At 43.1% G+C, this 16,331-nt stretch overlaps 9 non-coding genes across 9 annotated transcripts; 7 read left to right on the forward strand and 2 right to left on the reverse strand.

Moving 5' to 3' along the window:
- The first annotated feature begins 448 nt into the window (after positions 1 to 448).
- trnaw-cca (transfer RNA tryptophan (anticodon CCA)) lies at positions 449 to 520 on the forward strand. Its single transcript has one exon. It is a non-coding gene; the product is annotated as a tRNA-Trp (tRNA).
- Positions 521 to 1,115: 595 nt separating this feature from the next.
- Positions 1,116 to 1,187, forward strand: trnaw-cca (transfer RNA tryptophan (anticodon CCA)). The gene has a single exon. It is a non-coding gene; the product is annotated as a tRNA-Trp (tRNA).
- A 5,546-nt stretch (positions 1,188 to 6,733) lies between these two features.
- trnaw-cca (transfer RNA tryptophan (anticodon CCA)) lies at positions 6,734 to 6,805 on the forward strand. The gene has a single exon. It is a non-coding gene; the product is annotated as a tRNA-Trp (tRNA).
- A 375-nt stretch (positions 6,806 to 7,180) lies between these two features.
- On the reverse strand, positions 7,181 to 7,253 carry trnak-uuu (transfer RNA lysine (anticodon UUU)). The gene has a single exon. It is a non-coding gene; the product is annotated as a tRNA-Lys (tRNA).
- A 3,358-nt stretch (positions 7,254 to 10,611) lies between these two features.
- On the forward strand, positions 10,612 to 10,683 carry trnaw-cca (transfer RNA tryptophan (anticodon CCA)). The gene has a single exon. It is a non-coding gene; the product is annotated as a tRNA-Trp (tRNA).
- Positions 10,684 to 11,815: 1,132 nt separating this feature from the next.
- trnaw-cca (transfer RNA tryptophan (anticodon CCA)) lies at positions 11,816 to 11,887 on the forward strand. Its single transcript has one exon. It is a non-coding gene; the product is annotated as a tRNA-Trp (tRNA).
- A 1,133-nt stretch (positions 11,888 to 13,020) lies between these two features.
- On the forward strand, positions 13,021 to 13,092 carry trnaw-cca (transfer RNA tryptophan (anticodon CCA)). Its single transcript has one exon. It is a non-coding gene; the product is annotated as a tRNA-Trp (tRNA).
- A 1,580-nt stretch (positions 13,093 to 14,672) lies between these two features.
- trnak-uuu (transfer RNA lysine (anticodon UUU)) lies at positions 14,673 to 14,745 on the reverse strand. The gene has a single exon. It is a non-coding gene; the product is annotated as a tRNA-Lys (tRNA).
- Positions 14,746 to 16,098: 1,353 nt separating this feature from the next.
- trnaw-cca (transfer RNA tryptophan (anticodon CCA)) lies at positions 16,099 to 16,170 on the forward strand. Its single transcript has one exon. It is a non-coding gene; the product is annotated as a tRNA-Trp (tRNA).
- Positions 16,171 to 16,331: the final 161 nt, after the last annotated feature.

The following is a 16,331-nucleotide window of genomic DNA, read 5'->3' on the forward strand; positions in this document are numbered from 1 at the left end:
ACACTGCAAATTCCTAAATCAAATGATGCTGTGTGATTGACAGACTTAAATCAGTCTTCAAACAGGGAGTTTAAACCTGGAGGTTCAGATTAAAAATCCTAAAGTTTTCAGACTAAGCTGTTTTGGCTATGGGATTGTATTGTCCACAGGTGAACATGTCATGGAAAGTGACAGAAATTGCAATTATAGAAAGACTTGCTTCTGATGGAAGGTGAACATTAAAAGAACACCCGAACAGGGACTTGAACCCTTGAACCTCAGATTAAAAGTCTGATGCTCTACCGACTGAGCTATCCAGGCTCTGCATGTAATTGTTTTCATACACCTAACCTGCCGGGCAGATGCACGTCAGATCGTACATTTCCCCAGAGACACAGGCCTTCATTCCAAATGATACAGTCAACGAAATCTGAACTAGGCATCCCCCCCGTAGATGCGATTCTTCCAAGACCTCGTGGCGCAACGGTAGCGCGTCTGACTCCAGATCAGAAGGTTGCGTGTTCAAATCACGTCGTGGTCAGAATTTTGATGTGTGCAATCTCTGCCTTTACACAGCGAAGTCAATGAATCAGCACAAGTACCAATGTGGCTTTACAGTTCAAATGTTGCTAAACAACGACCAATCCGATGATGCTTTAGATGACAGTCGTCTCTCACAAAAGCATGGCACACTGCAAATTCCTAAATCAAATGATGCTGTGTGATTGACAGACTTAAATCAGTCTTCAAACAGGGAGTTTAAACCTGGAGGTTCAGATTAAAAATCCTAAAGTTTTCAGACTAAGCTGTTTTGGCTATGGGATTGTATTGTCCACAGGTGAACATGTCATGGAATGTGACAGAAATTGCAATTATAGAAAGACTTGCTTCTGATGGAAGGTGAACATTAAAAAAACACCCAAACAGGGACTTGAACCCTTGACCCTCAGATTAAAAATCTGATGCTCTACCGACTGAGCTATCGAGGCTCTGCATGTAATTGTTTTCATACACCTAACCTGCCGGGCAGATGCACGTCAGATCGTACATTTCACCAGAGACACAGGCCTTCATTCCAAATGATACAGTCAACGAAATCTGAACTAGGCATCCCCCCGTAGATGCAATTCTTCCAAGACCTCGTGGCGCAACGGTAGCGCGTCTGACTCCAGATCAGAAGGTTGCGTGTTCAAATCACGTCGTGGTCAGAATTTTGATGTGTGCAATCTCTGCCTTTACACAGCGAAGTCAATGAATCAGCACAAGTACCAATGTGGCTTTACAGTTCAAATGTTGCTAAACAACGACCAATCCGATGATGCTTTAGATGACAGTCGTCTCTCACAAAAGCATGGCACACTGCAAATTCCTAAATCAAATGATGCTGTGTGATTGACAGACTTAAATCAGTCTTCAAACAGGGAGTTTAAACCTGGAGGTTCAGATTAAAAATCCTAAAGTTTTCAGACTAAGCTGTTTTGGCTATGGGATTGTATTGTCCACAGGTGAACATGTCATGGAAAGTGACAGAAATTGCAATTATAGAAAGACTTTGCAGTGTGCCATGCACGTCAGATCGTACATTTCACCAGAGACACAGGCCTTCATTCCAATTGATACAGTCAACGAAATCTGAACTAGGCATCCCCCCCATAGATGTGATTCTTCCAAGACCTCGTGGCGCAACGGTAGCGTGTCTGACTCCAGATCAGAAGGTTGCGTGTTCAAATCACATCGTGGTCAGAATTTTGATGTGTGCAATCTCTGCCTTTACACAGCGAAGTCAATGTATCAGCACAAGTACCAATGTGGCTTTACAGTTCAAATGTTGCTAAACAACGACCAATCCGATGATGCTTTAGATGACAGTCGTCTCTCACAAAAGCATGGCACACTGCAAATTCCTAAATCAAATGATGCTGTGTGATTGACAGACTTAAATCAGTCTTCAAACAGGGAGTTTAAACCTGGAGGTTCAGATTAAAAATCCTAAAGTTTTCAGACTAAGCTGTTTTGGCTATGGGATTGTATTGTCCACAGGTGAACATGTCATGGAAAGTGACAGAAATTGCAATTATAGAAAGACTTGCTTCTGATGGAAGGTGAACATTAAAAGAACGCCCGAACAGGGACTTGAAACCTGGACCCTCAGAATAAAAGTCTGATGCTTTACCGACTGAGCTATCCAGGCTCTGCATGTAATTGTTTTCATACACCTAACCTGCCGGGCAGATGCACGTCAGATCGTACATTTCACCAGAGACACAGGCCTTCATTCCAAATGATACAGTCAACGAAATCTGAACTAGGCATCCCCCCCGTAGATGGAATTCTTCCAAGACCGCGTGGCGCAACGGTAGCGAGTCTGACTCCAGATCAGAAGGTTGCGTGTTCAAATCACGTCGTGGTCAGAATTTTGATGTGTGCAATCTCTGCCTTTACACAGCGAAGTCAATGAATCAGCACAAGTACCAATGTGGCTTTACAGTTCAAATGTTGCTAAACAACGACCAATCCGATGATGCTTTAGATGACAGTCGTCTCTCACAAAAGCATGGCACACTGCAAATTCCTAAATCAAATGATGCTGTGTGATTGACAGACTTAAATCAGTCTTCAAACAGGGAGTTTAAACCTGGAGGTTCAGATTAAAAATCCTAAAGTTTTCAGACTAAACTGTTTTGGCTATGGGATTGTAATTGTCCACAGGTGAACATGTCATGGAATGTGACAGAAATTGCAATTATAGAAAGACTTGCTTCTGATGGAAGGTGAACATTAAAAGAACGCCCGAACAGTGACTTGAAACCTGGACCCTCAGAATAAAAGTCTGATGCTCTACCGACTGAGCTATCCAGGCTCTGCATGTAATTGTTTTCATACACCTAACCTGCCGGGCAGATGCACGTCAGATCGTACATTTCACCAGAGACACAGGCCTTCATTCCAAATGATACAGTCAACGAAATCTGAACTAGGCATCCCCCCCGTAGATACAATTCTTCCAAGACCTCGTGGGGCAACGGTAGCGAGTCTGACTCCAGATCAGAAGGTTGCGTGTTCAAATCACGTCGTGGTCAGAATTTTGATGTGTGCAATCTCTGCCTTTACACAGCGAGGTCAATGAATCAGCACAAGTACCAATGTGGCTTTACAGTTCAAATGTTGCTAAACAACGACCAATCCGATGATGCTTTAGATGACAGTCGTCTCTCACAAAAGCATGGCACACTGCAAATTCCTAAATCAAATGATGCTTTGTGATTGACAGACTTAAATCAGTCTTCAAACAGGGAGTTTAAACCTGGAGGTTCAGATTAAAAATCCTAAAGTTTTCAGACTAAACTGTTTTGGCTATGGGATTGTAATTGTCCACAGGTGAACATGTCATGGAATGTGACAGAAATTGCAATTATAGAAAGACTTTGCAGTGTGCCATGCACGTCAGATCGTACATTTCCCCAGAGACACAGGCCTTCATTCCAAATGATACAGTCAACGAAATCTGCACTAGGCATCCCACCCGTAGATGCTATTCTTCCAAGACCTCGTTGCGCAACGGTAGCGTGTCTGACTCCAGATCAGAAGGTTGCGTGTTCACATCACGTCGTGGTCAGAATTTTGATGTGTGCAATCTCTGCCTTTACACAGCGAAGTCAATGAATCAGCACAAGTACCAATGTGGCTTTACAGTTCAAATGTTGCTAAACAACGACCAATCCGATGATGCTTTAGATGACAGTCGTCTCTCACAAAAGCATGGCACACTGCAAATTCCTAAATCAAATGATGCTGTGTGATTGACAGACTTAAATCAGTCTTCAAACAGGGAGTTTAAACCTGGAGGTTCACATTAAAAATCCAAAAGTTTTCAGACTAAGCTGTTTTGGCTATGGGATTGTATTGTCCACAGGTGAACATGTCATGGAAAGTGACAGAAATTGCAATTATAGAAAGACTTGCTTCTGATGGAAGGTGAACATTAAAAGAACGCCCGAACAGTGACTTGAACCCTTGCCCCTCAGATTAAAAATCTGATGCTCTACCGACTGAGCTATCCAGGCTCTGCATGTAATTGTTTTCATACACCTAACCTGCCGGGCAGATGCACGTCAGATCGTACATTTCACCAGAGACACAGGCCTTCATTCCAAATGATACAGTCAACGAAATCTGAACTAGGCATCCCCCCCGTAGATGCAATTCTTCCAAGACCTCGTGGCGCAACGGTAGCGAGTCTGACTCCAGATCAGAAGGTTGCGTGTTCAAATCACGTCGTGGTCAGAATTTTGATGTGTGCAATCTCTGCCTTTACACAGCGAGGTCAATGAATCAGCACAAGTACCAATGTGGCTTTACAGTTCAAATGTTGCTAAACAACGACCAATCCGATGATGCTTTAGATGACAGTCGTCCTTCACAAAAGCATGGCACACTGCAAATTCCTAAATCAAATGATGCTTTGTGATTGACAGACTTAAATCAGTCTTCAAACAGGGAGTTTAAACCTGGAGGTTCAGATTAAAAATCCTAAAGTTTTCAGACTAAACTGTTTTGGCTATGGGATTGTAATTGTCCACAGGTGAACATGTCATGGAATGTGACAGAAATTGCAATTATAGAAAGACTTTGCAGTGTGCCATGCACGTCAGATCGTACATTTCCCCAGAGACACAGGCCTTCATTCCAAATGATACAGTCAACGAAATCTGAACTAGGCATCCCACCCTTAGATGCTATTCTTCCAAGACCTCGTTGCGCAACGGTAGCGTGTCTGACTCCAGATCAGAAGGTTGCGTGTTCACATCACGTCGTGGTCAGAATTTTGATGTGTGCAATCTCTGCCTTTACACAGCGAAGTCAATGAATCAGCACAATTACCAATGTGGCTTTACAGTTCAAATGTTGCTAAACAACGACCAATCCGATGATGCTTTAGATGACAGTCGTCTCTCACAAAAGCATGGCACACTGCAAATTCCTAAATCAAATGATGCTGTGTGATTGACAGACTTAAATCAGTCTTCAAACAGGGAGTTTAAACCTGGAGGTTCACATTAAAAATCCAAAAGTTTTCAGACTAAGCTGTTTTGGCTATGGGATTGTATTGTCCACAGGTGAACATGTCATGGAAAGTGACAGAAATTGCAATTATAGAAAGACTTGCTTCTGATGGAAGGTGAACATTAAAAGAACCCCCGAACAGGGACTTGAACCCTTGACCCTCAGATTAAAAATCTGATGCTCTACCGACTGAGCTATCCAGGCGCTGCATGTAATTGTTTTCATACACCTAACCTGCCGGGCAGATGCACGTCAGATCGTACATTTCCCCAGAGACACAGGCCTTCATTCCAAATGATACAGTCAACGAAATCTGAACTAGGCATCCCCCCCGTAGATGCAATTCTTCCAAGACTTCGTGGCGCAACGGTAGCGCGTCTGACTCCAGATCAGAAGGTTGCGTGTTCAAGTCACGTAGTGGTCAGAATTTTGATGTGTGCAATCTCTGCCTTTACACAGCGAAGTCAATGAATCAGCACAAGTACCAATGTGGCTTTACAGTTCAAATGTTGCTAAACAACGACCAATCCGATGATGCTTTAGATGACAGTCGTCTCTCACAAAAGCATGGCACACTGCAAATTCCTAAATCAAATGATGCTGTGTGATTGACAGACTTAAATCAGTCTTCAAACAGGGAGTTTAAACCTGGAGGTTCAGATTAAAAATCCTAAAGTTTTCAGACTAAACTGTTTTGGCTATGGGATTGTAATTGTCCACAGGTGAACATGTCATGGAATGTGACAGAAATTGCAATTATAGAAAGACTTGCTTCTGATGGAAGGTGAACATTAAAAGAACGCCCGAACAGTGACTTGAAACCTGGACCCTCAGAATAAAAGTCTGATGCTCTACCGACTGAGCTATCCAGGCTCTGCATGTAATTGTTTTCATACACCTAACCTGCCGGGCAGATGCACGTCAGATCGTACATTTCACCAGAGACACAGGCCTTCATTCCAAATGATACAGTCAACGAAATCTGAACTAGGCATCCCCCCCGTAGATGCAATTCTTCCAAGACCTCGTGGCGCAACGGTAGCGAGTCTGACTCCAGATCAGAAGGTTGCGTGTTCAAATCACGTCGTGGTCAGAATTTTGATGTGTGCAATCTCTGCCTTTACACAGCGATGTCAATGAATCAGCACAAGTACCAATGTGGCTTTACAGTTCAAATGTTGCTAAACAACGACCAATCCGATGATGCTTTAGATGACAGTCGTCTCTCACAAAAGCATGGCACACTGCAAATTCCTAAATCAAATGATGCTTTGTGATTGACAGACTTAAATCAGTCTTCAAACAGGGAGTTTAAACCTGGAGGTTCAGATTAAAAATCCTAAAGTTTTCAGACTAAACTGTTTTGGCTATGGGATTGTAATTGTCCACAGGTGAACATGTCATGGAATGTGACAGAAATTGCAATTATAGAAAGACTTGCTTCTGATGGAAGGTGAACATTAAAAGAACGCCAAAATAGGGACTTGAACCCTGGACCCTCAGATTAAAAGTCTGATGCTCTACCGACTGAGCTATCCAGGCTCTGCATGTAACTGTTTTCATACACCTAACCTGCCGGGCAGATGCACGTCAGATCGTACATTTCACCAGAGACACAGGCCTTCATTCCAATTGATACAGTCAACGAAATCTGAACTAGGCATCCCCCCCATAGATGTGATTCTTCCAAGACCTCGTGGCGCAACGGTAGCGCGTCTGACTCCAGATCAGAAGGTTGCGTGTTCAAATCACGTCGTGGTCAGAATTTTTATGTGTGCAATCTCTGCCTTTACACAGCGAAGTCAATGAATCAGCACAAGTACCAATGTGGCTTTACAGTTCAAATGTTGCTAAACAACGACCAATCCGATGATGCTTTAGATGACAGTCGTCTCTCACAAAAGCATGGCACACTCCAAATTCCTAAATCAAATGATGCTGTGTGATTGACAGACTTAAATCAGTCTTCAAACAGGGAGTTTAAACCTGGAGGTTCAGATTAAAAATCCTAAAGTTTTCAGACTAAGCTGTTTTGGCTATGGGATTGTATTGTCCACAGGTGAACATGTCATGGAAAGTGACAGAAATTGCAATTATAGAAAGACTTGCTTCTGATGGAAGGTGAACATTAAAAGAACGCCCAAACAGGGACTTGAACCCTGGACCCTCAGATTAAAAGTCTGATGCTCTACCGACTGAGCTATCCAGGCTCTGCATGTAACTGTTTTCATACACCTAACCTGCCGGGCAGATGCACGTCAGATCGTACATTTCCCCAGAGACACAGGCCTTCATTCCAAATGATACAGTCAACGAAATCTGAACTAGGCATCCCCCCCATAGATGTGATTCTTCCAAGACCTCGTGGCGCAACGGTAGCGCGTCTGACTCCAGATCAGAAGGTTGCCTGTTCAAATCACGTCGTGGTCAGAATTTTTATGTGTGCAATCTCTGCCTTTACACAGCGAAGTCAATGAATCAGCACAAGTACCAATGTGGCTTTACAGTTCAAATGTTGCTAAACAACGACCAATCCGATGATGCTTTAGATGACAGTCGTCTCTCACAAAAGCATGGCACACTGCAAATTCCTAAATCAAATGATGCTGTGTGATTGACAGACTTAAATCAGTCTTCAAACAGGGAGTTTAAACCTGGAGGTTCAGATTAAAAATCCTAAAGTTTTCAGACTAAGCTGTTTTTGGCTATGGGATTGTATTGTCCACAGGTGAACATGTCATGGAAAGTGACAGAAATTGCAATTATAGAAAGACTTGCTTCTGATGGAAGGTGAACATTAAAAGAACGCCAAAACAGGGACTTGAACCCTGGACCCTCAGATTAAAAGTCTGATGCTCTACCGACTGAGCTATCCAGGCTCTGCATGTAACTGTTTTCATACACCTAACCTGCCGGGCAGATGCACGTCAGATCGTACATTTCACCAGAGACACAGGCCTTCATTCCAATTGATACAGTCAACGAAATCTGAACTAGGCATCCCCCCCGTAGATGCAATTCTTCCAAGACCTCGTGGCGCAACGGTAGCGTGTCTGACTCCAGATCAGAAGGTTGCGTGTTCAAATCATGTCGTGGTCAGTATTTGGATGTGTGCAATCTCTGCCTTTACACAGCGAAGGCAATGAATCAGCACAAGTACCAATGTGGCTTTACAGTTCAAATGTTGCTAAACAACGACCAATCCGATGATGCTTTAGATGACAGTCGTCTCTCACAAAAGCATGGCACACTGCAAATTCCTAAATCAGATGATGCTGTGTGATTGACAGACTTAAATCAGTCTTCAAACAGGGAGTTTAAACCTGGAGGTTCAGATTAAAAATCCTAAAGTTTTCAGACTAAACTGTTTTTGGCTATGGGATTGTATTGTCCACAGGTGAACATGTCATGGAAAGTGACAGAAATTGCAATTATAGAAAGACTTGCTTCTGATGGAAGGTGAACATTAAAAGAACGCCAAAATAGGGACTTGAACCCTGGACCCTCAGATTAAAAGTCTGATGCTCTACCGACTGAGCTATCCAGGCTCTGCATGTAACTGTTTTCATACACCTAACCTGCCGGGCAGATGCACGTCAGATCGTACATTTCACCAGAGACACAGGCCTTCATTCCAATTGATACAGTCAACGAAATCTGAACTAGGCATCCCCCCCATAGATGTGATTCTTCCAAGACCTCGTGGCGCAACGGTAGCGCGTCTGACTCCAGATCAGAAGGTTGCGTGTTCAAATCACGTCCTGGTCAGAATTTTTATGTGTGCAATCTCTGCCTTTACACAGCGAAGTCAATGAATCAGCACAAGTACCAATGTGGCTTTACAGTTCAAATGTTGCTAAACAACGACCAATCCGATGATGCTTTAGATGACAGTCGTCTCTCACAAAAGCATGGCACACTGCAAATTCCTAAATCAAATGATGCTGTGTGATTGACAGACTTAAATCAGTCTTCAAACAGGGAGATTAAACCTGGAGGTTCAGATTAAAAATCCTAAAGTTTTCAGACTAAGCTGTTTTGGCTATGGGATTGTATTGTCCACAGGTGAACATGTCATGGAAAGTGACAGAAATTGCAATTATAGAAAGACTTGCTTCTGATGGAAGGTGAACATTAAAAGAACGCCCGAACAGGGACTTGAACCCTGGACCCTCAGATTAAAAGTCTGATGCTCTACCGACTGAGCTATCCTGGCTCTGCATGTAACTGTTTTCATACACCTAACCTGCCGGGCAGATGCACGTCAGATCGTACATTTCCCCAGAGACACAGGCCTTCATTCCAAATGATACAGTCAACGAAATCTGAACTAGGCATCCCCCCCGTAGATGCAATTCTTCCAAGACCTCGTGGCCCAACGGTAGCGCGTCTGACTCCAGATCAGAAGGTTGCGTGTTCAAATCACGTCGTGGTCAGAATTTTGATGTGTGCAATCTCTGCCTTTACACAGCGAAGTCAATGAATCAGCACAAGTACCAATGTGGCTTTACAGTTCAAATGTTGCTAAACAACGACCAATCCGATGATGCTTTAGATGACAGTCGTCTCTCACAAAAGCATGGCACACTGCAAATTCCTAAATCAAATGATGCTGTGTGATTGACAGACTTAAATCAGTCTTCAAACAGGGAGTTTAAACCTGGAGGTTCAGATTAAAAATCCTAAAGTTTTCAGACTAAGCTGTTTTGGCTATGGGATTGTATTGTCCACAGGTGAACATGTCATGGAAAGTGACAGAAATTGCAATTATAGAAAGACTTGCTTCTGATGGAAGGTGAACATTAAAAGAACGCCCGAACAGTGACTTGAAACATGGACCCTCAGAATAAAAGTCTGATGCTCTACCGACTAAGCTATCCATGCTCTGCATGTAACTGTTTTCATACACCTAACCTGCCGGGCAGATGCACGTCAGATCGTACATTTCACCAGAGACACAGGCCTTCATTCCAATTGATACAGTCAACGAAATCTGAACTAGGCATCCCCCCCATAGATGTGATTCTTCCAAGACCTCGTGGCGCAACGGTAGTGTGTCTGACTCCAGATCAGAAGGTTGCGTGTTCAAATCATGTCGTGGTCAGTATTTTGATGTGTGCAATCTCTGCCTTTACACAGCGAAGGCAATGAATCAGCACAAGTACCAATGTGGCTTTACAGTTCAAATGTTGCTAAACAACGACCAATCCGATGATGCTTTAGATGACAGTCGTCTCTCACAAAAGCATGGCACACTGCAAATTCCTAAATCAGATGATGCTGTGTGATTGACAGACTTAAATCAGTCTTCAAACAGGGAGTTTAAACCTGGAGGTTCAGATTAAAAATCCTAAAGTTTTCAGACTAAACTGTTTTGGCTATGGGATTGTAATTGTCCACAGGTGAACATGTCATGGAATGTGACAGAAATTGCAATTATAGAAAGACTTTGCAGTGTGCCATGCACGTCAGATCGTACATTTCCCCAGAGACACAGGCCTTCATTCCAAATGATACAGTCAACGAAATCTGAACCAGGCATCCCCCCCGTAGATGCAATTCTTCCAAGACCTCGTGGCGCAACGGTAGCGCGTCTGACTCCAGATCAGAAGGTTGCGTGTTCAAATCACGTCGTGGTCAGAATTTTGATGTGTGCAATCTCTGCCTTTACACAGCGAAGTCAATGAATCAGCACAAGTACCAATGTGGCTTTACAGTTCAAATGTTGCTAAACAACGACCAATCCGATGATGCTTTAGATGACAGTCGTCTCTCACAAAAGCATGGCACACTGCAAATTCCTAAATCAAATGATGCTGTGTGATTGACAGACTTAAATCAGTCTTCAAACAGGGAGTTTAAACCTGGAGGTTCAGATTAAAAATCCTAAAGTTTTCAGACTAAGCTGTTTTGGCTATGGGATTGTATTGTCCACAGGTGAACATGTCATGGAAAGTGACAGAAATTGCAATTATAGAAAGACTTGCTTCTGATGGAAGGTGAACATTAACAGAACACCCGAACAGGGACTTGAACCCTTGACTCTCAGATTAAAAGTCTGATGCTCTATCGACTGAGATATCCAGGCTCTGCATGTAATTGTTTTCATACACCTAACCTGCCGGGCAGATGCACGTCAGATCGTACATTTCACCAGAGACACAGGCCTTCATTCCAAATGATACAGTCAACGAAATCTGAACTAGGCATCCCCCCCGTAGATGCAATTCTTCCAAGACCTCGTGGCGCAACGGTAGCGCGTCTGACTCCAGATCAGAATGTTGCGTGTTCAAATCACGTCGTGGTCAGTATTTTGATGTGTGCAATCTCTGCCTTTACACAGCGAAGGCAATGAATCAGCACAAGTACCAATGTGGCTTTACAGTTCAAATGTTGCTAAACAACGACCAATCCGATGATGCTTTAGATGACAGTCGTCTCTCACAAAAGCATGGCACACTGCAAATTCCTAAATCAGATGATGCTGTGTGATTGACAGACTTAAATCAGTCTTCAAACAGGGAGTTTAAACCTGGAGGTTCAGATTAAAAATCCTAAAGTTTTCAGACTAAACTGTTTTGGCTATGGGATTGTAATTGTCCACAGGTGAACATGTCATGGAATGTGACAGAAATTGCAATTATAGAAAGACTTTGCAGTGTGCCATGCACGTCAGATCGTACATTTCCCCAGAGACACAGGCCTTCATTCCAAATGATACAGTCAACGAAATCTGAACTAGGCATCCCCCCCGTAGATGCAATTCTTCCAAGACCTCGTGGCGCAACGGTAGCGCGTCTGACTCCAGATCAGAAGGTTGCGTGTTCAAATCACGTCGTGGTCAGAATTTTGATGTGTGCAATCTCTGCCTTTACACAGCGAAGTCAATGAATCAGCACAAGTACCAATGTGGCTTTACAGTTCAAATGTTGCTAAACAACGACCAATCCGATGATGCTTTAGATGACAGTCGTCTCTCACAAAAGCATGGCACACTGCAAATTCCTAAATCAAATGATGCTGTGTGATTGACAGACTTAAATCAGTCTTTAAACAGGGAGTTTAAACCTGGAGGTTCAGATTAAAAATCCTAAAGTTTTCAGACTAAACTGTTTTGGCTATGGGATTGTAATTGTCCACAGGTGAACATGTCATGGAAAGTGACAGAAATTGCAATTATAGAAAGACTTGCTTCTGATGGAAGGTGAACATTAAAAGAACACCCGAACAGGGACTTGAACCCTTGACTCTCAGATTAAAAGTCTGATGCTCTATCGACTGAGATATCCAGGCTCTGCATGTAATTGTTTTCATACACCTAACCTGCCGGGCAGATGCACGTCAGATCGTACATTTCACCAGAGACACAGGCCTTCATTCCAAATGATACAGTCAACGAAATCTGAACTAGGCATCCCCCCCGTAGATGCAATTCTTCCAAGACCTCGTGGCGCAACGGTAGCGCGTCTGACTCCAGATCAGAATGTTGCGTGTTCAAATCACGTCGTGGTCAGTATTTTGATGTGTGCAATCTCTGCCTTTACACAGCGAAGTCAATGAATCAGCACAAGTACCAATGTGGCTTTACAGTTCAAATGTTGCTAAACAACGACCAATCCGATGATGCTTTAGATGACATTCGTCTCTCACAAAAGCATGGCACACTGCAAATTCCTAAATCAGATGATGCTGTGTGATTGACAGACTTAAATCAGTCTTCAAACAGGGAGTTTAAACCTGGAGGTTCAGATTAAAAATCCTAAAGTTTTCAGACTAAACTGTTTTGGCTATGGGAATGTAATTGTCCACAGGTGAACATGTCATGGAATGTGACAGAAATTGCAATTATAGAAAGACTTTGCAGTGTGCCATGCACGTCAGATCGTACATTTCCTCAGAGACACAGGCCTTCATTCCAAATGATACAGTCAACGAAATCTGAACTAGGCATCCCCCCCGTAGATCCGATTCTTCCAAGACCTCGTGGCGCAACGGTAGCGCGTCTGACTCCAGATCAGAAGGTTGCGTGTTCAAATCACGTCGTGGTCAGAATTTTGATGTGTGCAATCTCTGCCTTTACACAGCGAAGTCAATGAATCAGCACAAGTACCAATGTGGCTTTACAGTTCAAATGTTGCTAAACAACGACCAATCCGATGATGCTTTAGATGACAGTCGTCTCTCACAAAAGCATGGCACACTGCAAATTCCTAAATCAAATGATGCTGTGTGATTGACAGACTTAAATCAGTCTTTAAACAGGGAGTTTAAACCTGGAGGTTCAGATTAAAAATCCTAAAGTTTTCAGACTAAACTGTTTTGGCTATGGGATTGTAATTGTCCACAGGTGAACATGTCATGGAAAGTGACAGAAATTGCAATTATAGAAAGACTTGCTTCTGATGGAAGGTGAACATTAAAAGAACACCCGAACAGGGACTTGAACCCTTGACTCTCAGATTAAAAGTCTGATGCTCTATCGACTGAGATATCCAGGCTCTGCATGTAATTGTTTTCATACACCTAACCTGCCGGGCAGATGCACGTCAGATCGTACATTTCACCAGAGACACAGGCCTTCATTCCAAATGATACAGTCAACGAAATCTGAACTAGGCATCCCCCCCGTAGATGCAATTCTTCCAAGACCTCGTGGCGCAACGGTAGCGCGTCTGACTCCAGATCAGAATGTTGCGTGTTCAAATCACGTCGTGGTCAGTATTTTGATGTGTGCAATCTCTGCCTTTACACAGCGAAGTCAATGAATCAGCACAAGTACCAATGTGGCTTTACAGTTCAAATGTTGCTAAACAACGACCAATCCGATGATGCTTTAGATGACATTCGTCTCTCACAAAAGCATGGCACACTGCAAATTCCTAAATCAGATGATGCTGTGTGATTGACAGACTTAAATCAGTCTTCAAACAGGGAGTTTAAACCTGGAGGTTCAGATTAAAAATCCTAAAGTTTTCAGACTAAACTGTTTTGGCTATGGGAATGTAATTGTCCACAGGTGAACATGTCATGGAATGTGACAGAAATTGCAATTATAGAAAGACTTTGCAGTGTGCCATGCACGTCAGATCGTACATTTCCTCAGAGACACAGGCCTTCATTCCAAATGATACAGTCAACGAAATCTGAACTAGGCATCCCCCCCGTAGATCCGATTATTCCAAGACCTCGTGGCGCAACGGTAGCGCGTCTGACTCCAGATCAGGAGGTTGCGTGTTCAAATCACGTCGTGGTCAGAATTTTGATGTGTGCAATCTCTGCCTTTACACAGCGAAGTCAATGAATCAGCACAAGTACCAATGTGGCTTTACAGTTCAAATGTTGCTAAACAACGACCAATCCGATGATGCTTTAGATGACAGTCGTCTCTCACAAAAGCATGGCACACTGCAAATTCCTAAATCAAATGATGCTGTGTGATTGACAGACTTAAATCAGTCTTCAAACAGGGAGTTTAAACCTGGAGGTTCAGATTAAAAATCCTAAAGTTTTCAGACTAAGCTGTTTTGGCTATGGGATTGTATTGTCCACAGGTGAACATGTCATGGAAAGTGACAGAAATTGCAATTATAGAAAGACTTGCTTCTGATGGAAGGTGAACATTAAAAGAACACCCGAACAGGGACTTGAACCCTGGACCCTCAGATTAAAAGTCTGATGCTCTACCGACTGAGCTATCCAGGCTCTGCATGTAACTGTTTTCATACACCTAACCTGCCGGGCAGATGCACGTCAGATCGTACATTTCACCAGAGACACAGGCCTTCATTCCAATTGATACAGTCAACGAAATCTGAACTAGGCATCCCCCCCATAGATGTGTTTCTACCAAGACCTCGTGGCGCAACGGTAGCGTGTCTGACTCCAGATCAGAAGGTTGCGTGTTCAAATCATGTCGTGGTCAGTATTTTGATGTGTGCAATCTCTGCCTTTACACAGCGAAGGCAATGAATCAGCACAAGTACCAATGTGGCTTTACAGTTCAAATGTTGCTAAACAACGACCAATCCGATGATGCTTTAGATGACAGTCGTCTCTCACAAAAGCATGGCACACTGCAAATTCCTAAATCAAATGATGCTGTGTGATTGACAGACTTAAATCAGTCTTTAAACAGGGAGTTTAAACCTGGAGGTTCAGATTAAAAATCCTAAAGTTTTCAGACTAAACTGTTTTGGCTATGGGATTGTAATTGTCCACAGGTGAACATGTCATGGAAAGTGACAGAAATTGCAATTATAGAAAGACTTGCTTCTGATGGAAGGTGAACATTAAAAGAACACCCGAACAGGGACTTGAACCCTTGACTCTCAGATTAAAAGTCTGATGCTCTATCGACTGAGATATCCAGGCTCTGCATGTAATTGTTTTCATACACCTAACCTGCCGGGCAGATGCACGTCAGATCGTACATTTCACCAGAGACACAGGCCTTCATTCCAAATGATACAGTCAACGAAATCTGAACTAGGCATCCCCCCCGTAGATGCAATTCTTCCAAGACCTCGTGGCGCAACGGTAGCGCGTCTGACTCCAGATCAGAATGTTGCGTGTTCAAATCACGTCGTGGTCAGTATTTTGATGTGTGCAATCTCTGCCTTTACACAGCGAAGTCAATGAATCAGCACAAGTACCAATGTGGCTTTACAGTTCAAATGTTGCTAAACAACGACCAATCCGATGATGCTTTAGATGACATTCGTCTCTCACAAAAGCATGGCACACTGCAAATTCCTAAATCAGATGATGCTGTGTGATTGACAGACTTAAATCAGTCTTCAAACAGGGAGTTTAAACCTGGAGGTTCAGATTAAAAATCCTAAAGTTTTCAGACTAAACTGTTTTGGCTATGGGAATGTAATTGTCCACAGGTGAACATGTCATGGAATGTGACAGAAATTGCAATTATAGAAAGACTTTGCAGTGTGCCATGCACGTCAGATCGTACATTTCCTCAGAGACACAGGCCTTCATTCCAAATGATACAGTCAACGAAATCTGAACTAGGCATCCCCCCCGTAGATCCGATTCTTCCAAGACCTCGTGGCGCAACGGTAGCGCGTCTGACTCCAGATCAGAAGGTTGCGTGTTCAAATCACGTCGTGGTCAGAATTTTGATGTGTGCAATCTCTGCCTTTACACAGCGAAGTCAATGAATCAGCACAAGTACCAATGTGGCTTTACAGTTCAAATGTTGCTAAACAACGACCAATCCGATGATGCTTTAGATGACAGTCGTCTCTCACAAAAGCATGGCACACTGCAAATTC

This window comes from Salvelinus alpinus, chromosome 2, assembly GCF_045679555.1.
Source record: "Salvelinus alpinus chromosome 2, SLU_Salpinus.1, whole genome shotgun sequence".
NCBI lineage: Eukaryota > Metazoa > Chordata > Actinopteri > Salmoniformes > Salmonidae > Salvelinus > Salvelinus alpinus.